The sequence below is a fragment of the Prionailurus bengalensis genome, chromosome D3 (genome assembly GCF_016509475.1).
Source record: "Prionailurus bengalensis isolate Pbe53 chromosome D3, Fcat_Pben_1.1_paternal_pri, whole genome shotgun sequence".
Taxonomy (NCBI): Eukaryota; Metazoa; Chordata; class Mammalia; order Carnivora; family Felidae; genus Prionailurus; species Prionailurus bengalensis.
Window position 1 is genome coordinate 75,542,414 of NC_057356.1, and position 21,637 is coordinate 75,564,050.

General features: G+C 38.4%; 1 protein-coding gene across 9 annotated transcripts in view; it reads left to right on the forward strand.

Annotated features, from left to right (window-relative positions):
• The window catches only part of WDR7 (WD repeat domain 7), a 360,496-nt gene that overhangs the window by 158,801 nt on the left and 180,058 nt on the right, over positions 1 to 21,637 (forward strand). The window lies entirely within an intron of this gene.

Below are 21,637 nucleotides of genomic sequence, written 5' to 3' on the forward strand. Positions count from 1 at the left end.
TGTTTAGTTTTATGAGACTCTTTAGTGTCCTTTTGATCTTGAAGTGGAAAGAAGCAGAAGTGTTTATTTGGTCTCGGTTTGCTCATTGTTGCTGTAACAATGAACTTGCTAGCTGTGCATTTGATTTCCTGGAGACCTTCTAATTCAGAGGCTGGGATCATTACTAAAGCCTTGAAACGTGTAGAGGAATACACCTTATGAAAGGTTTTGCAATTATAGGGTAAACTGAAGAATACCAAAGTTGTAACAGCAATGTAGGCTGTATAAGGAAACTTAATAGATATTCTTTGTACCTATATTATAGAAGTCGATTGTGCTTTTTAAAGTTATTTACATCGTTTAGATATTGAATAATCTTACCTATATTATTTATTATATAACTAAAGGAATAAAGTAAAATTTAGGAAAACTATATACCACGTATGGTTCCATATTCTGTGTTTTATGTTTATACATGTTCAGCCTATCTTTTTATAGACTTAAGTCAGTTTCAGTTACTGGATCTCCAAATGCATTCAGCTCAATTTCTTTAATGTACAGAGGATTAAAAACAACCTACTTATAAATATTTTTATTGGTATTAAGAATGATAAACTTTTGATTTTTGTATAGATGGTTATTATGTAAAATCTGACCATAGAAATCCATAATTATTGTGAAGCAACAAGTAGTAACTTAATAGTAATCAGTAATTTGAGGGGTGCCTGGGTGGCTCAGTTGGCCGAGTGTCCAACTTCCACTCAGGTCATGGTCTCACGGTTTGTGAGTTTGAGCCCCGCGTCGGACTCTGTGCTGACAGCTCAGAGCCTGGAGCCTGCTTCAGATTCTGTGTCTCCCTCCCTCTCTCTGCCCCTCCCTCACTCACACTCTGTCTCCCTCTGTCTTTCAAAAATGAATACACATTAAAAAAAAAAATAGCAATCAATAATTTGAAAGAAGCATGCCCGGAAAACATCAGTAAAACTTTCAGCAAAAACTAAAGAAACTTTAAAAAAAAAAAATGGAGGGAGGTTTTTAGCTCTTAAAGCTCTGTGTGGTAGGTTCTTTACTGTTACGACCTGAATGCCTTTAAAATTTTGTCACTGGAATGAAGTTGAGGGAGCCTAATAATCTCCCTTGAAAATTTACAAAGCATGTAATCAACAACCTGGAGCCTTGTGCTACTGCTGCAAATAAGTAGTTGACTAAATTGAGGCGCATCTGGTTTTCAGTAAAAATGCTGGTGGCCGTGACCTGCTACATTTTAATCCTTTGAATGTGTCAGTTCATTGATTGAAAACATTTCAACTTAAATGTAAATATAAATATGATTTCAGAAACTCCCAACTTTTCTGAAAATCATTTAGCATTGCACAATTACGGATTTTGTTTCAGTCGCGACTAGAGGAGATGATTGCACCTGCAGATTTTTTTTTTTAACATTTCTTTTAAGTTTATTTATTTACTTGGCGAGAGAGAAAGAAAGTGCAAGTTGGGGAGGGGCAGAGAGAGAGAGAGAATCCCAAGCAGACTCCACACACTGCAAGCGTGGAGCCCCGTGCAGGGCTCGAACTCACAAACTGTGAGATCATGACCTGAGCCAAAGTCAGATGCTTAACCAACTGAGCCACCCAGGTGCCCCCAGATTTTTTAAAATTAGTTCTTTATTCAGTTATCATTGCTTTTTAAAGTGTTATAGGTACGTTTTAATTCTCTGTTAATTTTAAAGGCCCTCTAGTCTATAGAAAGTAGTGGTTTAATGCATAGAAGAAAAGAAGTTGCCTTTGTAATAGAATAACTTAATTTGTACTCTGGAAAAAAAAAAGCTTAATTTTTGAACACTCAGGTGAGCATTGTTAAATCAGTACATTGAAATTTTAAATTATGCACCACCATCATCATGAGACAGCAAATAGCACAGGGCTGTTCTTTTATTTGTATAAAGAAGCTTAAAAATGAAAATCTAGCTTGGAGAGTCAGTTAATGCTATTTAAACTGTATTTTAATCTGTAAAAAGTTAAGTTAAACATATGTGATGAATGGCTTTTATCAGTTGACTTATTCACTTCATGTTGTGGGTACCAGGGGCAAGAATGTTCAAAGAATTTAAATAACTAGAAAAGGCTTCCTTCGTGTGTTGTCAGAGCAACTAGCATGTTGCAGCCTGTAGATCGTTTAGGTTACCTTTGAATTGTGTGACTTGATTAAGATGTGGTATAGATTTTTGTGAGGGTTAAGAAGAAAACCCTATTTCTTTTATTGACTAGAATTCTATATAAATTACGTTATGAAAAATATGGTAGATATGTTGAGAGAAACCTGTTTCAGGCACAAGAATCTTATTTTGGGATGAGCACCATTGTAGAGGACAAGTACTACAAAAGGGAAATCTGGCCAGTTTAGCCAGTGACTTTGAAAAATCAGGGAGTTTTTTGGTTACTTAAATTGAATTGCTCTATTGTATCTTTTCACAAAATAAATAGAAAGTATATCAAGGCGGACCTGGACCTACTTGCGTGTACTTGGAATGAATTCTTGTTTGGGAGCTCTAGTTAGGCTGATACGCATTGTTATGTTAATACTATATTTGTAGCAATCTGTGACTTAATTCTTCAATTAACTTAATTAAACAACCGACCAGTTAAATAGGAAGTATAATTTAGTGCTTTGCTATAGGTAGAACAATTATGTTTGGAATTTTTCTCTTGGGTGAGAAAGAATGATGTATGAATGTTGTCTTAGGACACTGATCTGAGCCTAGCAGTCTTTGTTAGCGCTTGCCTTATAAAAGTAAAGAAGCATGGATAAAGCTTTATAAGTGTTAGCTATGATCAATTGGAACTAATTAAATTTATTTGAAATGAAGAGCCTTAACTGGAAGAGAACAGCTGGAAAAACTGGAAAGAAAAAATTGAGTCTTGATTGAGACAGTTTAAACCTTCACCCTGTCATTTAAAAAATATGCGGCAGCTTCTTTCCGTATCTTTCTTTTTAAAGCTAATATCTATTGATCGGCTCTACAAAGTAACGCCACTTTGCCTTGGTCAACCCACACGTTCGGTTTTACTTACATTCTGTCTTAAGGTTCATCAGCTTCTTTCCTGTAACCAAATGTTTTCAATTATACATCAAAGCTATATTAGCCATTTTCACAGATTAATACTGTTTTTATGTAGAAAAAAATTAAAACCTACTTCATGTAATTTTTTTATATTACAGTGCAGCATGCATGGGAAAATGTACTTTCTTTTTCATTGGAATTACTTCAGGTTTTGCAATATTCTGTATCTTAAACTCTGTTTTAACAACAACAGTGACATTTTCTTTACAGTGAAAAAGAATGCCATTGATTGTTTCTAGATTATAATTTCAGTGCCACACTAATATTACTGGATACTTGGTGTATTTGCTTTTATTTGTACAGGGTACTTTTATTTTTAGTATTATAATTTAAATGTTTATTTAGGTATATAGTCAATATCTGTAAATAATGTTTTGTTTTCCTTACAGCATTAAATAGGTCCTAATTAAGAGAGTAAATCTCACTAAAAACTAACAGAAAAAATTTAGATAAGTTACAATCTTTTTTTAAGGTAGTTAATTATCTCTATATGCTTTTTATCCTCATAAAGGATGACATTCTGAGTGAGGATGCAGCTATATGCCCCCTAAATGTTGCATTTTAATACATCCTACCCCCAATTGCAGTTAAAAAGAATTTTGAAAGACTCCATTTACAAACCTGCAATGGATTCCTTTAAGAAAGTCACTAAAGTCTTCTGAGGGTCATACTGCAGTGTCCTGCCCCTTGTTCAATACAGCGTGGACACACTGACCATATAACAGTGGTAAAGGGTCAGAAGTCACTGACATTGTCAAAAAGAAACCACATGATAGTAGATCAGTGGGACAGTTGACAGATTCAGCTGCTTACAACAAAAGCAGCAATGAAATGTGGATTCTGATAGGTGTGTTGGCTGTATTTGTTGTATTTCTTGTAAAATGTAAAGTTAATTTAAAAGAAAAAAAGAGAGAAAGAGAGAAATGCGATGGAAAAAAGAAAGACTAGGGAAGGGTATGAGCAATTGAAAGTAACATCCATTGACAATCAACTATGTACCCAGCCCTTTACACTTGACTCTCCCATTTCTTTGAAATGGATACTGATATTTTTGCAGATAGATAGATAAGGAAACAAGCTCAGAGAGTTCACTTTTAAAGGGTCCCGTCCTTAAAGTGATAGATCTGGGACTTAAAAGAAGTCCTGTCTGACTCCAAAGCTTATGTGTGGTTTAAAAAAAATTTTTTTTTCAACGTTTATTTATTTTTGGGCCAGAGAGAGACAGAGCATGAACGGGGAGGGGCAGAGAGGGAGACACAGAATCGGAAACAGGCTCCAGGCTCCGAGCCATCAGCCCAGAGCCCGACGCGGGGCTCGAACTCACGGACCGCAAGATCGTGACCTGGCTGAAGTCGGACGCTTAACCGACTGCGCCACCCAGGCGCCCCTGTGTGGTTTTAAATACAATCCCACACTGCCTAATATTCTTAAATTCTTGAACTTTGGCATCTTTTTCTTTTCAAATGTGAGACGTCAGTTTGCCTTTACTGCTTTTGATATCAGACATAAGCCCGATAATTGCTGGATATTTTATTTAAAATACAAACTTGTTATTCTAAATTTAGACCAAGAGATTATCTCCTTTAGAAAAAAATCATCACAGGGGCGTCTGGGTGGCTCAGTCAGTTAAGCGTCTGACTTCAGCTCAGGTCATGATTTCGTGGTCTGTGGGTTTGAGCCCCATTTTGGGCTGTGTGCTGACAGTTCGCAGCCTGGAGCCTGCTTTTTGGTTTCTGTGCCTCCCTCTCTCTTTCTGCCCCTCCCCTCCTCGCACTCTGTCTCTCTCTCAAAAATAAATAAACAGTAAAATCATCACATATTCTTTAAATGTTCTTTTTAAATCTGTTCTTTAAATCATTTAGTACTACTGTAATGTAAGACTGTAAATATAAGTATTTATTACTAAATATTTTATTGCATACATGTAAAATGAAATGTTTACTGTTCTGCCTAGCTTTTTGAAGTCATCAAAAAGTGTGGATTTCTGGGTGAAATACATGGCTCCAAGTAATTTACATTTCTGTACTTTTAATCAAGGGGAAGAAAATGTGAATTAAAATTTTGTTTAGCGTTTAACACTTGGCTTTAGTTGTATGTTGATAGGGAGCAGAGTAGAGTATTTATAAATGTAGTATTTGAGAGTTTCTGATAGGAATATTAAAATACAGTCCAAATTATGGCTTGTAGTCATTCACTTCCTTTCCTCATACTTCCCTCTGGGTGATTGACTTTCCCGTTTCTTTGTTTTTAACTACCACTTACATTAAGCTAATAACTCTCAAATCTGTATCTCCGACCTAGACTTTTCTTCTGGACATCAGATTAATACGTCTTCCTGCCTGAATGTCCTGTAGATACCTACTGTATATTAATTTATAATTATCCAAAGACCTTTTTATACTAAATTCATATTTTGTAGTAGCTAACATTCTGAAGTCAAAAACCAGGGCAGGGATAACAATTTAGAACAAATGACTTACAATTCTCATAGATCTGGTACAGTTTTTTTTTTAGACTGTGAATTATAAGTTGAAGAATGAAAAAGGGAAAAGGTGCAGTATAAAAGTCTTATTCTAGTTTACTGATTATAAGGCCTCTGGCTCTATGCTTAGAAGGTGTAGATACTATGCTTGGTGTCACAACACTATTTCAAATAGTGTTCCTTACAGACCAGCAATTTACTTACATATATTTACTACGTCTTTCCTATTATGTAGTATGTGTGTATCTCCTTAACCTCCCCCCTTCTTCTTAATGGGTGTTTAATGACTCAAAAGCATTTGTAACGGATTAGTGAGGGAATACAGGCTCATTTCTAGATAAACTGTCTCCTGATATTTTGAAAATGAGACTTGGAACAGATCTAAGAACATAATTATCTCTGTTATTCCCATTTAAAAGTTTACCTTTTTCTCTTGGAAAACAACCTGTCTTCAAAATTAGGAAGACGGTGTGATTCGTTGCATTTAAATGAGAAAAGATATGAAAAAGTGCCTGGGAAAATGTGTTTTGTAACTTCAGTCTCAATGAGGGGTGGAAGGTGGGATGCGCCATAGTGAGGTGCACAGTCAGAGAAGCAGATTCTGACAGCTCTGGGGAGCCCCCTCCGTGGTCTTCACCGACCGGGGCTGGAGACGTGCTTTTGCATGATGGCGCTGGTTTCTTGTAACCGTTTTGGTTGCTCTCTCTGTGGTCCTGCTTTTCTTCCCTCTGTGCTGATCTCTCCTGTTACCCTGGGAGCTGTGCTGCCTCGTTTCTGGGCTCGTCTCTGTCAAAAAACCAGAATCTCTGGTGGACTTCGTGGAGCCAGGGGTATCGGTGAACCGTTGTCCAAGAGATCCCTCTGGGGCTTGGTGGCCCACTGCGGGAGAAGCAAGGTGGCTTGTATGTTGCGTGGGGAGATGCTCACAGGAAGGAGAGAAATGCAGAATTTTCCCGGAGGCCAGACGTTTGAACACATGCCACTGAGGAAGTAGAGTGTGGAATCATGTTGTGTGTGACGGGGTACGTACGTTTCGTGGCGTTCCTCTGGGTGTCTGCACTCAGGCACTTAGCACTAAGGAAACTTGCCTTTTATTGCCCATTGAAATTTTAATGTGTTCAAGATTTAATGTGCCCAAGCCTCTATTTAAAGGCTTGGCCTGGGGTGACTTGCCTAAGAAAAAGTGCCAAAGGAAAAGAGGCAAGAGCAAGGACAAAAGATGGCTAACAAGTACCATCTGAATGTCTAGTTTCTCTTTAAAATTTTTAGGCTTTTAAAAATGGGAAATCTACAGAGTATTGATGTATTTTGGCCAAAGATGTGATTGTGCATTTAAAAGAATTATGTTCTGAGGCGCCTGGGTGGTGCAGTCGGTTAAGCATCCGACTTCAGCCAGGTCACGATCTCGCGGTCCGTGAGTTGGAGCCCCGCGTCAGGCTCTGGGCTGATGGCTCGGAGCCTGGAGCCTGTTTCCGATTCTGTGTCTCCCTCTGTCTCTCTGCCCCTCCCCCATTCATGCTCTGTCTCTCTCTGTCCCAAAAATAAATAAACATTGAAAAAAAAATTTAGAAGAATTATGTTCTGTATACTTGAAGTTTGCTAAGATAGTAGATGTTAAACATTTCACCACATAAAGTATCATAAAGAATCAGAGGAGCTATAACAAATTACTTTAATCAGCTGTTGCATTGGCACTGAATCTTTTATAGTGATAAAAATAGTAACACTGTGTGTGTGTGTGTGTGTGTGGTATTTCCTCTTTGCATATAATATTTTTGCAAGGGGTTGGTCAAATAAACAGTAATCAACACCATCTGAGCAAATTCATCTAAAAGAACACATTTAAAAATCAGGGACTGGAGCACCCGGCTGGCTCAGTCAGTAAAGCACATGATTCTTGATCTTGTGATTGTAAGTTTGGGCCCCGTGTTGGGTAGAGAGATTACTTATATATTTTTTTTAACATTTATTTATTTTCAAGAGACAGAGACAGAGTGCGAGTGGGTGAGGGGTAGAGAGAGAGAGAGAGAGAGAGAGAGAGAGGGAGATACAGAACCGGAAGCAGGCTCCAGGCTCTGAGCTGTCAGCACAGAGCCCAGTGTTGGGGCTTGAACCCACGAACTGTGAGATCATGACCTGAGCCGAAGTCAGACGCTTAACCGACTGAGCCACCCAGGCGCCCTGGTAGAGAGATTACTTAAAAAAAAAAAATTACTTTTAAAAAAAGGAATTTAAAGTAATAACAATCATAACTCACTAGCATTTATTGAGTACCTAATATGTGTCAGGCTATGCTCTAGGCTCTTTTTAATCCTCACAAGTAATTGTAATAAATTTTCATGATCAATTCCATTTCACAAGAGAGGACAGTGAGGCACATAATGGTTAAGTAACTTTCTACATAAAGCCCACAGATAGGAAATGGCAGAATTAGGATTTGAATCCAGTCTGTTTTCTTCTAGATCTTATGCTTTTGAATAGAACTATTTATTCAGGGGCGCCTGGGTGGCTCAGTTGGTTGAGGGTCCAACTTTGGCTCAGGTCATGATCTCGCAGTTCGTGAGTTCAAGCCCCACGTCAGGATCTGTGCTGACAGCTTACAGCTTGGAGCCTGTTTCACATTCTGTGTCTCCCTCTCTCTCTCTCTGCCCCTCCCCTGTTCATGATCTGTTTCTCTCTCTCTCTCTCCCTCTCTCTCTCTCTCCCTCCCTCCCTCCCTCCCTCCCTCCCTCTCTCTCTCTCTCTCTCAGAAACAAATAAACATTAAAAAAATTTTTTTAAGTAATTTATTCAAATCAAAGTCATTAAAAAAAAAGTCTTAGGGGCACCTGGTTGGCTCAGTCAGAAAAGTGTGCGACTCTTGATCTTGGGGTTGTGAGTTTGAGCCCCAAGTTGTAGGGATTACTTAAAAATAACATCTTAAAAATATCTCTTAAGAAAATAAAAGAAACACATGTATTTATTATGACACATCAGTTTCTCTTTATGAGATATAGATACCTCTATTTTAATTTTTGATCAAGTTTAATATCTTATGTGATGCAAGGAAATACTTAATATGTGAAGAAAAAATTTCCTATTTTCTTAAAAAATAAACATAATTAGTGTAGGAAGACAATTTTATATATTTTCTAGACAAAGTAAAAATTATTTTACCTTTATATGAAACCACACACATTAATATATCAGCACATGTACAGTGTTAGATCACAGAAGCTTAAGGTTTGATTTTAAGATTTAATATTCTATATTCTCTTTGATAAATTTAGACTAAATAGGAAAAAGCAGAAATAGTTGGATAAGAATGTGGGAACTGGTTTTTTTGTTTTGTTTTGTTTTGTTTTTTTAAAAAAACAACATTTTCCATGTGAGTGAATAACCTTCAGGATGAACTTAACATTTGGCCTTTGTGAGCGGTGTAATAATACCTCACGGATAAGAATGAATTGCATTAGATTGTGGCACACTATTATATTTCTGTATATTACATGAATTGCCCTTATAATTGATATCAAACCCATATGACCAAAAGTTGTAATTCACAAAAGTAATGACAACAATGTCTCATAATTCACAGACTTGATGTCATACCTGTGAATGATTACTTTTACTGTGCAAACCATGTTAAAGGGGAAAAACAGGTTTTAAAACGGATGTGGGGTTTGGAACAGTTCTTCTTCCTGATACTTTATAATCATTTTTAACACACAAATGGATAATTAAATTGACTAGCATCCTTGAGTTTCCCCATAATTTCTTGGATTAAAATTTTGAAGCATAAGGTCTTTTACTCTTAATTTGAAAATTTTCATCATAAACAGAAGTATTTGAGGTGAAGACAGTTATGAACCTGTATGAATTTCTCCTCTCGTGATGTATAGAAAGAGGAGTCCTCTGTCATAGGTAGGATAAAAATCAAGTTAGAATATTTCATCTTAAAACAAAACCGTGTCTCCTAAATACAGATACGTGGATTAAATGGAGTAAACCTAATTTAAAAGGATTCCGGGAAACCGAACCAGCTACCCTTGTATTTATCCACCTTGTATTTTTCTGTCACATTATAGGGAAGATGTGGTAAAGCAAACAGCTCGTTGAGAAGCTGATGATCTAATTGGAGAGAGAGGCTGTGTGTTCAGCATAATTGCACATATACTTGCACATATGATAGACTTTAGGTTGGAGAATTCCAGGTACAGGGGAAGAGTTAAAGGTAGGATTTACATATGAGGTAAGCCTGCAATCATGGCAGAGGAGGACAGACTATTAATTTAGATACTGAAATGAAGACTTTGACAGAGGCTGAGAATAGCCTGGCTGGTGTTTTTTGAGCACCTACTAGGTATTGAGCCACTTACTAGACACTGAGCGTAGAATGAAGTTCATGCTCCAGAGCACAAGACTGATGATTGGCTGTGTTTCTTGTTTGCTGGGAAATTTTTACTTGAGGAGCTGTTAATCATGAAGGTTTGGGGTACCTGGGTGGCTCAGTTGGTTAAGTGTCCAACTTCGGCTCAGGTCATGAGCTCATGGTTCGTGAGTTTGAGCCCCGCATCGGGCTCTGTGCTGACAGCTCAGAGCCTGGAGCCTACTTCAGATTCTGTCTCTGCCTCTCTCTCTGCCCCTTCCCTGCTCATGCTCCGTCTCTCCCTCTCTCTCTCTCTTTCTCTCTCTCTCTCAAAAATAAACATTACACTCTTATGTGGATCCTGAGAAACTTAACAGCAGACCATGGGGGGAGGGGAAAGAAAAAAAAAAGTTAGAGAGGGACAGAGCCAAACCATGAGAGACTCTTAAAAACTGAGAATAAACTGAGGGTTGATGAGGGGTGGGAGGGAGGGATGGGCGGGTGTTGGCCATTGAGGAGGGCACCTGTTGGGATGAGCACTGGATGTTGTATGGAAACCAATTTGACAATAAATTTCTTACTAAAAAATAAACATTACAAATAGTTAAAATTAAAAAAATCATGAAGGTTTAATAAACCCATGTTACCGTGATGGAAAACTGAACATCTCATGTTTGTCTAAGAGAGGATCTATAGGTTTCGTGGAAACAAAAACAAAATGAAACAGAGCCAAATCAACTAGATGACAAGCTTGTCTGCAACAGTAAGTATATATTTAGAATATTTTGGAATTAATATGGTTGCAGCATAGGATCTAGTATCTCACTGTGTTCAAGCCTCAGCTTCCCCACTTATTCACTCTGTGGCTTGTGCAAGTTACTTGACTGGGCAACGCCCCCGTTTTTTCACCTGAAATATGGGGATAGTAAGGTTGATATGAGGTTTAAATGAGATAATGCATGGGACCTTCTTAGCAGAGGAACTGGCACATTATATTAAGTGCTTGAGAAATCTGTGTGCCCCCTTCCTTGCTTCCTGACCCCTCATTGTCACAGCCATCATTCCTAGGGATTTGTTTTTAGTAAATAGAATAAGAGTTGTAACCAACTTACAAATCATTTATAAATCAGTTCTTTTAGATGACTTAATGATTATTCTATGTAGTTGGTCATTACTCCCAGGGATATCAATTTACTAGACAATTTTATACTTTATATATAGAGAAAAGGCTACATCCAAACTTGCATGCAAGTTTTCAGAAATTTCTAAACACTGGCTCAGGAAATATTGATGAATTATTCTAATTTCTTAAATGCTTTTATATAGGCTTATATTTACCACATTTATTTTCTGAATTGAATCTTACCAGGAAGAGTGAGTCATTTGATGAAATAGAAAGGACAGTCTTAAGGAAAGATATTTTTTTAATGTTTGTTTATTTTTGAGAGCGAGAGAGAGACAGAGCATGAGCAAGGGAGGGGCAGAGAGAGAGGGAGACACGGAATCTGAAGCAGGCTCCAGGTTCTGAGCTGTCAGCACAGAGCCTGACGCAAGGCTCGAACTCACGAACCGTGAGATCATGACCTGAGCCGAAGTCAGATGCTTAACCAACTGAGCCACCCAGGCGCCCCAAAGGAAAATATTTATTTGTACTTAGAGTAGCTGAGGAAGAGTTAATTTGCACATTTACATCTGCCTTTGGCCAGTATGGACCGGTGCAGCGTGGGAAGGAGACAGTGACATAAAAAAGCTGTCTGAAGACTGATACAGCCATTTAGTTGAGAGATGCTGCTAGACTTCGGAAAGCATATTTAAAAGATGATAAAATCAAAAGATAAAAGAAAACCTCCATCGTACTATCATTAGTAGTCTTGCCAAGGAAGAAGGAGGAGAAACATTTACTGCAGCTCTCAGACTTGCAAAGGATGCTTACTCATTAGCTCAGTTTTTATAGCATACTTTGAAAGATAGAATAAGGTATACCACACTAAAATCTAAACTCAGTGTGAGAGTAGAATAAAGACATTTTCAGCTCAAACAAATGTGACTCCCTTTCTCTTTTATCAGGAACTGGAGGAACAGGTGTGTTACACCAAAGTCAGGGAGTAAAGTAAGACAACAACAACAAAAGATAATTATTAACTACCCCATGAGGGAAAAATAGGTAGTAGTGAAAAACTTACCCTGCTTGATAAATCACATGGTTGAGCTGGCATAGCTGTGGATAGCATGCACATCATAATGAAAATACAGATGTTGATTATATTACAGTTTAATAAGAACTCTGATCTAATAAGCAAAGAAAGAAGGCAGGTTGTGTGCATGAATGTGGGGGGTGTGTGTGAGTGAATGAGGGCGTATGTCTGATGTGTACCAGTAAGCTGTGTATATGTGAGGGAGATCCCAGCATTGACCACAGTGGGGAATTATAAGCTTAAAGATAAGCCTAAAACTCAACAAATTAGAAAATAGCAATATGGGATTTTCTTTTCTCTTCTTTTCTTTCTTTCTTTCTTCTTCTTCTTTTTTTTTTTTTTTTTTTTTTTTTTTTTGCAATATAGGATTTTCTAAGAGAGCCAACAGTAGTGCTTTTTGCAGAGTGGACAGTGGGGGTGGGGTTGAGGGACTGCTACTTTCTTGTCCTAACTTGTAGGACTGTTTGACTCTTTAAACAGTGCGTAGTTTCATAATATAAAAACTAAATTTAAAAGTATTAAATTTCTAGGGGCGCCTGGGTGGCGCAGTCGGTTAAGCGTCCGACTTCAGCCAGGTCACGATCTCGCGGTCCGTGAGTTGGAGCCCCGCGTCAGGCTCTGGGCTGATGGCTCGGAGCCTGGAGCCTGTTTCCGATTCTGTGTCTCCCTCTCTCTCTGCCCCTCCCCCATTCATGCTCTGTCTCTCTCTGTCCCAAAAATAAATAAAAAACGTTGAAAAAAAAAGTATTTCTAAAAAAATAGAATGAGGAAGCACATAATGAAAGATGATAGTAGGGGTAGGGAGACTTGGCCAGGTATTTTGAGGGTTTTAGACTACTGTGTGAGTTTGGGGATGCCCCCAAAACGCCCAAGGTTGTTAGATACTCTCTCTGGAGTGGTGGGGAAACAAAAGGGCCGAGAAAGGTTGGCAGCTTGAGCGTTAGGACTGTGGGATACAGGGCTGAAAGACCAGACCACACCATCAGCCCCAGGGCCCGTGGTGTGGGGTGGGACTTCAGTACCCGCCCTGACTCTTGTGCTCTATCAGCCCTTTGCTAGGATGACAGAAAGTAAAGCCCCGGGTTCAAGCAGGGATGAGCTGGAAATAATCAGGTGTCTGTTTCTGCCCACCCTCCTTCCCATCCTGTTCCCTCGCTGTTCCAGAGAAGACAAAGGAGATAAGAGTTCCAGCAGGGTGTGAGAGGGTATAAAACCGAAAGAGGGAGAAACATTAGAAACGCTCAGCCGATGTGAGTATAGGAGTGAAGGAAACTTGCATATTTCATTAGTCTCGCCTCATGATCTAGTCCGTTGCATCCAAGGGTTATGAAAACTGGCTGCAGTGATGACAGAATCACTCTTGGTTCATTTTGAAAAAGAAAACCTGAAGAATGAGAATAATAATCTGCAGACAGACAAAAGTCTTTATTTTAAAAACCTAAATCTAAGCAAATCTGAATAGGTTAGTGTACTATTTATTCAGATACACCAAAAATCTGCAGTGGATTTTTAAATACGATTTGGGAGCACTTAGAAGAAAAAAATGAGAATCCCTCCAGGTGCCCTGAGCCTTCCCACACACTTGAATTTTATCACAGCGTTTCAGTGGTATTAATTTTGTTACCATCCATTACCTAAAATAATTTTGATGTTTTGGGGTAAGAGGTATATAATTCATCATAAAATGACATTTATACTCTTCTGTGGGTTTCACTGCATACAACACACAATGAAATGAGTCATTCTGCTGTTCACGGGAAGCTATTTCTCATAAATTTGGATTTTGTAGAATTTGGTTTGACTTGTCATCACTTGCGCAAGTATCTTCGCTAATGCTTCACTCTTTATTTTCTCATGAGGTGAGAAATGAATTTATTGACTAACTTAAGGATAGGGAAGAGAACTTCTGAAAAATAAAAATAGTCTAGAAAGAAAACCCCAGCAATGCAGCCCAAGATTCAGCAGACAATGAACATCCATGCCAGTGTATGTCCACCTCATCACCTCTGGGTAAGGACCTTGTGTCTTTGATGCTTGTGATACTAACATGTATGTTTGACTTGCTCATATGCAGTCACATGGAAGTCTTTACATTCCAGTAAACGTGATCTTTCAAAGGTCCTGGATTGATGTCAAAGCACACGTTTTACTATTAAGTGTGCAGATAGTGGTGTTTACTGTTTGCAATCCGTGGCGTATCTGGCAGTGTCTGTGCCTGCAGAAGCATGGTCTTTAGTCAGACAGGCTTGGCAGAATCCCTGTGATGGGTTCATGACACACTCTTAAGCATCTTTTTTTTTTTTTTTGAGAGAGAGTGCATACATGCATGAGTGGGGGAGGAATAGAAGGGGGAAGAGAGAGAGAGAGAGAGAGAGAGAGCGCCTTCAGCAGGCACAGAGCCTGACACGGGGCTTGGTCTCAAGACCATGAGATCACGACCTGAGCTGAAATCAAGAGTTGGGCACTCAGGTGCCCTAGCTGAGCATTTTTGAACTTGAATTCTAGTCAGGCATAAAGCATGGGCAGGGAGATTTTCCGAGCTGGAGTCAGGGCTTGGGAGGGAGAGAGCCAGAGGTGCTATAGCATTTTGGAGTAAGTGTCAGTCGTTCACCATGAATGTGTAGAGTGGGGAGCAGGGCCGGGACTGACCAGAGACTAAAGGGATTTCATAAAGGACTGACTCAAGGGGAGGCTAGATGATAAAAGGCTTTGTATGTCATGCTGAGCTGCTTTATCCTTGTTCAGGGGATAATTAGGAACCATTGAAGAGTTTTAAGCCAGGTAAAGGTGTAATCTGATTTTCCATTAGTCAAAGCACTGTGGCTATAGGTGCTGAATATATTGGAGGTCAATGCTGGGGCAAGTGGGGGTATGCCCTTAACGAGGGAGGGGAGACCAGTAAGGACAGTGTTGCAGTGGATCCAGGAGCCAGCCGCTGAGGGCCTGAACCACGGTAGTGCAGGTGCCGTTCAATACATGCAAACAGAATAACGAAGCGCTAAATTGAATAGTCTAAGCTGCCTTTCTTAGAATGGTATTTAAATTTATTTAAGGCATTCTGGTTATCTAAAGCTCTCTAGGTTTATAATTAAAATGAGTTCATTGTTACCTAATATTAAAGCATTTCAATAAAAAGAATGCTTACATTTACAAATATCAGTTGAGGTAAAATGATTCATGTTGTTCTGAGTGCTTTATTATGAATTCAGTGTAGAGATATTAGTGTCCTTCATGTGCCATATAAAAATGTGCCCTCCCCCATTTTTGCTCCATTTTCATAGAGTGGGAAAGACCTAATTTATAATGGTAGCTAGATTCTAGACTAGTCTTTTACCTGGTGCAAGGAATGCCTCATACTACATCACTGATCATAAAGGTTATCCAGCCTCTGCTTTGTACACTGTATTGCCTTTCTATTGCTACATGATAAATTACCACAAATACTGTGGTTTAAAATAATCTCAGTTTCCAAGGGTCAGGGAGTCCAGACACAGTTTAGCTATATCTGCTGCTCTGGGTCTCACCAGGCTGCAGTCTAGGTGCTGGCCAGGGCTGGGTCTCATCTGAGTCTTGAGGTCCTCTTCCAATCTCACTGCCTTTTGGCAGAATTCAGTTCCTTGCAGGTGTAGGGCTGGGGTCCTCAGTTTCTAGAAGCTGTCCGCAGTTCCCTGCCACATGGTCCTCTCCGTGGGCATTTCCCATCACAGCAGCTTGCCTTTTTAAAGTCACCAGGTGAATTTGTCTGTGCGTGCTTATTGTCACCTAATTGTGAGAGTGCCATACAATGTAACCCAGTAATGGGCGTGTCATCCCATTACTTCGCTGTATTCTATTGGTTAGAAGCGAGTCCCAGATCCCACCCACACTCAAGAGGAGGGGATGATACAGGGGTGTGAGCCATGTGGGGGTGGGGGGGGTCTTCAGATGCTCCTACCACACACACCTTTGCAGTTGTGGGACTCACTGCTCACACTGTCATTCCTTCCATATTTTTCTCATTTTGTTCGTGTATGTGTGTGGGAAAGAACTTCTCCTCCCGTGTCCTTTCTTTGTCCTTCAACAACTTCTCATATAATTTTTAGACCCTTCCTTCTTCCAATCATCTGTACTGAGTCTAGTTTATCAGTTATATTCCTTAGACCTAGAATAGACCACCCGACCACTAGCAGATCGGTACAATATTGTGGGACTGTTGTTTTCCTTTATCTGGGTACTGCAATTCTAAAATTCGTTGGTTTTCTTTAGAAAGCATCCACATTTTTGACCTCTGCTAAATATGAAATCACCTAAACTCTATTTTTACATAAAGTGCTGTTAATTCAAGTCTTCCCAATGTAAAAATGGGAATTGATATTTATCCTTTTTCACTTGTATCCTCTTGGCTTCAGCCATCATCCAGACCAGAATCTTTGCTGTCCAGTGGATTAGTTATTAGTCCAGCTTTATATCCTTCATGAATGTTGGGACGCCTGGGTGGTGCAGTCGGTTGAGCGTCCGACTTCAGCCGGGTCACGATCTCGTGGTCCGTGAGTTCGAGCCCCGCGTCGGGCTCTGGGCTGATGGCTCAGAGCCTGGAGCCTGTTTCCGATTCTGTGTCTCCCTCTCTCTCTGCCCCTCCCCTGTTCATGCTCTCTCTCTGTCCCAAAAATAAATAAACGTTGAAAAAAAAAATTAAATATATCCTTCATGAATGTGATGAACATGCCTTCTGTGTTGTCATATGAACCTGATAATTTTGGGCCAGGCCCCAGTGAGACTCCTGCAGCACGTGGCTAGGAGCAATTCCACCTCGTCCCCAGCCCTGACATTACTATGTAGGTTCAGTTTCTTTTATTTTTAAAAAAAAATTTTTGAAATGTTGATTTTTGAGAGAGCACACGTGCATGTGCACATGTGTGAGTGGGGGAGGGGCAGAGAGAGAGGGGGACACAGAAGCCCAAGCAGGCTCAAGGCTCCAGGCTCTGAGCTGTCAACACAGAGCCCGATGCGGGGCTCAAACTCAAGAACTGAGAGATCATGACCTGAGCCGAAGTTGGACATTTAACCACCTGAGCCACCCAGGCACCCCCAGTTTCTTAAATCAATATAAGCCAGCCTTTTTGTGGTGTCACCTAACTCAGATTTCTCCATCTCATTCTTTTTTTTTTTTTTTTAATTTTTTTTTCAACGTTTATTTATTTTTGGGACAGAGAGAGACAGAGCATGAACGGGGGAGGGGCAGAGAGAGAGGGAGACACAGAATCGGAAACTGGCTCCAGGCTCTCAGCCATCAGCCCAGAGCCTGACCCGGGGCTCGAACTCCCGGACCGCGAGATCGTGACCTGGCTGAAGTCGGACGCTTAACCGACTGCGCCACCCAGGCGCCCCTCCATCTCATTCTTAAGAATACTCCAAGAGAGGGTCGCCTCTCTTGTATATATACACTGTGTGTATGTATATGTGTATATATACATATACATATATATACATATATGTATATAAAACGTGTGTGTGTGTGTATATATATATCAACAGTATGTAAAAGATTATATTTCTGACTTTGCATATGCTGATTTTAATGACATATTTATTGATGGGGTATTTATAAAAATGTGTAAATGCTTGATTTGCTCGATTTAAAACTTAGGTCTTAATGTTACTATATTTTTTAAAAAGTTAGCATAAAAGCAGAGTAAATCAGATAGGCATAAGATTATTCATGTGCTATAGTAAGATAACACTTGAAGAAAACTTGGTTTGGGATAGGAAGGGAAGAATCCAACCCTTTGGTAGTAATATTTTTTTCTTTTTAATATTTAAGTATTTGCAGTTGACTGCATATGATTCCTGGAATATGTAAAGGAGCTTACATATTTATAAATCTATACTTGCTGAGAATGTTTTCTTTAAATATGAAGTATATTTTTAAAGCTTGATGAGTTTAATTTTAAAGAAAAACATGAAGACTAATGGAAAGCTTTGTGTTGTCATTTACAAAGTAGTCAGATAGCCTACGTTTTATTGACCCACTAAAGCTGAACTTAGCAGATTCTTTCTCTCATCCAACTTGAGTTGGTTGTTTCTGAAATAAAAGCAACAGGTGCACTAACAGTACTTTCCTCTTATCTCTGGCCAGTATTCACCTAAACTTTAGTGAACAGTGAAAACATAGAACAAATGAAACCATCTGCCTCCCCCAACCAACTAGTCCCTAACCACTGTTGGGGACAATGCTGGTGCCATATGAGTCAGACCCTGGACAGGGTCCTGCTGGGCCTCATTTCAGAGGGTTAGGGCACATCCTGTCAGCACACATTTTGGGACGTGATTCCCTCACTGGCCAGTTATACAGACATCAAAGAAGCTTTTAATTTGCGTCTAATTACTCCTTAAGAAACTGTCCACCACATCCAGCAATATCTATGGCATAAAAAATAACCACCCAAATATGCAGTTTTATTGAAATCTGAAATAGACTGAACCTCTACAAATGTTAAATATGAATATATTATTCCTTGCATCTTTCTTACTCTTTCTTGTAAAATTATAAGTAAAAGAAGAAAGGATGAACAGAAAGGATTAATTTTAGGTGATTTATGCTCTGTAATAATGTTCATTTCTTTGAAAGAATTCTTTCAAATAAAACTTCTAAGAAGTTGGTTTAGCCCATTTGTCAATGGGAATTTTTATACCAACATATAACTTCAAATTAGAACAAACAATACTAGTTTCATGAAACTATCCATTGGAATTTTAATAGGGCTATAATTTTTATTTGTGTATTCTCTTGTGAATTTTTCCAGTTTAACAAAAAAATTGCTAAATATCTTATAATCAAGGGTGACTGCTTAGAGCTGTGACTGATAAACATCTGTCACATCACAAACTTGCATAAACAACTTGTCCTTTGTCAGGTTTACGAGTTGACATCTGTTTGAATGACAGATGTCAGTGCAGTTAAGACGCAGTTTTATTTGGGGATGTTAATCTAAAAGAGGCTCACATTTTAGTCATTTGCATTTAAAAACAAATGTGGCTATTGCCATTAATTTAATTTCCTCCTTCCTTGGCAAAGAAGCATGAACGCACAGCACTGTTGTGTAACTGTTTGGATCAAGCTTTCTGTGGGTATGACCTGTAAAGAGATCTCGAAATTAGTCATTGTGACCATTTTGTGAGCCATTGTGACCAGTGAGAAAAGAAGTCTATCGATTAGCAATGGCTGACATTTCAAAATGGCCGTGTAGAAAATGTTATTGGATATATTAATGTTTCTCATCAGCTGTAATCACCAACAAATTTAAGTAAAAATGTCACAGGCTGAATCTGTTTAACAATTTACTATTGTAAAATTTTAAACAAGTTTTGTAACCTCTAATTTTGATTAGTATATTAAAAATGCCACCTTTATCAGATCATTACTCTAATGGACTTCAGAAAAAAATATATGGGAAAAATAAGTGAAAAAAATAGCTTGGGAATAAGTTTAGATATTGAAAGATTTTGATTTTTTAATTAGGTAAAATTCATGGAACACAAGTTAACCATTTTAAAGTGAACAATTTGATTCATTTTAAGAACAGAAAGACATTATGAGCTGATGTACTACTATGACTGATATGGATGTATACCAATGTAGAATGAAAAAAGCAGAATGTTTTTATTCAGGCAAAATTTTGAGAGGAATGTTTAAGCATTAGCATCTTAATTACAAAGCACTGTGTGATGATGTACAGAAAAAAATCTGGGTTTGCATGAGTTAATTTTAAGGAACTCAGTAGGCACTCAGTATGGGAGCATATGCTAAAATTTCTATGTCATCGTAGCTTTATTTTGCTTGCCTTTTACTTTTTTATACCTGAAAGCATATTCTTTGTTCCTTATTTAAGTTCTTAGGCATTTTATTCTTAAGCACCAGTATACTGCTCAGAGAATATTACGTCCAAATTCTCTGTTTTTTAAACAGTTATAGTGGTTGTGTCAAACTGGACCTACCACCTTTGAATAATTAAATGACATGAGGAAGTTAAGCATAGATTTTTCTCTTGACAGTTTTGGGCATCTGCTGGTAGGGCATGATTACAAGAGTTTTATTTTTTTATTATTTTTTTAAGTGTTTTATTTATTTTGAGAAGGAGAGAGAGCACTCATGCACACAAGTAAGGGAAAGGCAGAGAGCAAAGGAGAGAGAGAAAGAGAGAGAGAGAGAAAGAAACCCAAGCAGGCTCCGTACTGTCAGTACAGAGCCAGATGCAGGGCTCGATCTCATGAACCATGAGATCATGACTTGAGCCAAAAGAGTGGGTCAGATGCTTAACCATCTGAGCCACCCAGGTGCCCCGGAATGCAAAAATTTTAATGACTAAATTTGTACCTGCTTCAAAATTTGTATATTTTATGCTTATTTATTTTGATCCCAGAGCATACTCATTGTAGACAACAAAATTGTCCCCATAGCAGAAATCTTTAAATTATTTGGCACTAGTTTCAAATTTTGTGCATGTACTCAAAATTGGGGAAAAAATGAAACATAGGCTGTGTTTTAAGGTCAGACACATAGATTCTCATGAATTGGAATTAGAACTAAGTGGTGTTTACGTATTATACTCCACTTTAAGGAACTTACGGCAAATGTGATATATTTTGCTTATTCAATATGTAGAACCACATTAACCATAAACATCACATATCAGCGGTTTGAAATTTCTCATTAGCTATAAATTTTTGTTTTATAGTGAGATGCCAGGATTAAGTAAAAAATCTAGAAATATATAAAATAGGAAATATTTTAAAGCAACACTTTTCTTTCGAGCAAAGATTATATATGCTTACTTTAAAGGTTATAAGGTTTCTTTGTAATTGGTATACATTTATCCCCTACCTTCTTTATGCTTATTTAACAAAGCTAAACATACAGAGGCCCAGTTTAATTCAGCATAAATTATTTTTATATGGAAAGTTTCAAGTACGTATAAAATTAGTATAATGAATGTCCATATTCTACCTACTTCGGTGATTGTCAACCTGTGGTCAGTTTTATTTATTCTCCTCTCCACTGGATTATTTTAATGCAAACTACAGATACCATATCACTTTATCATTAATATTTCTGTATGTATCTCCTGATAACTCTTACTACAATGTGGTTGCTTAGAATTATTACTTCTTTAATATTATCTAACACCTAGTCATTGAGTTGGCATAAGTTCTGCAGAATAAGTCAAATTGTCATAATCTAGATTCCTCTGTACTTGAAAATCTCATTGGAGAAGAAAATAACAGTATAAAGCAGAAAGCTATGGTAATTAGCCGCTTTACTTCTGCGGTTGACAAACTATAGCATATGATTGGATGGCCTTGGTATGGTATGGTTTTGTCCAGATGGGATATTTCTATTATTTTTATTTATTTATTTATTTTAATGTTTATTTTTAAGAGGAGTCAGAGCAAAAGCAGGGAAGTGCAGAGAGAAGGAGACAAAGAATCTGAAGTAGGCTCCAGGCTCCAGCAGGCTGTTTGCACAGAGCCTTACA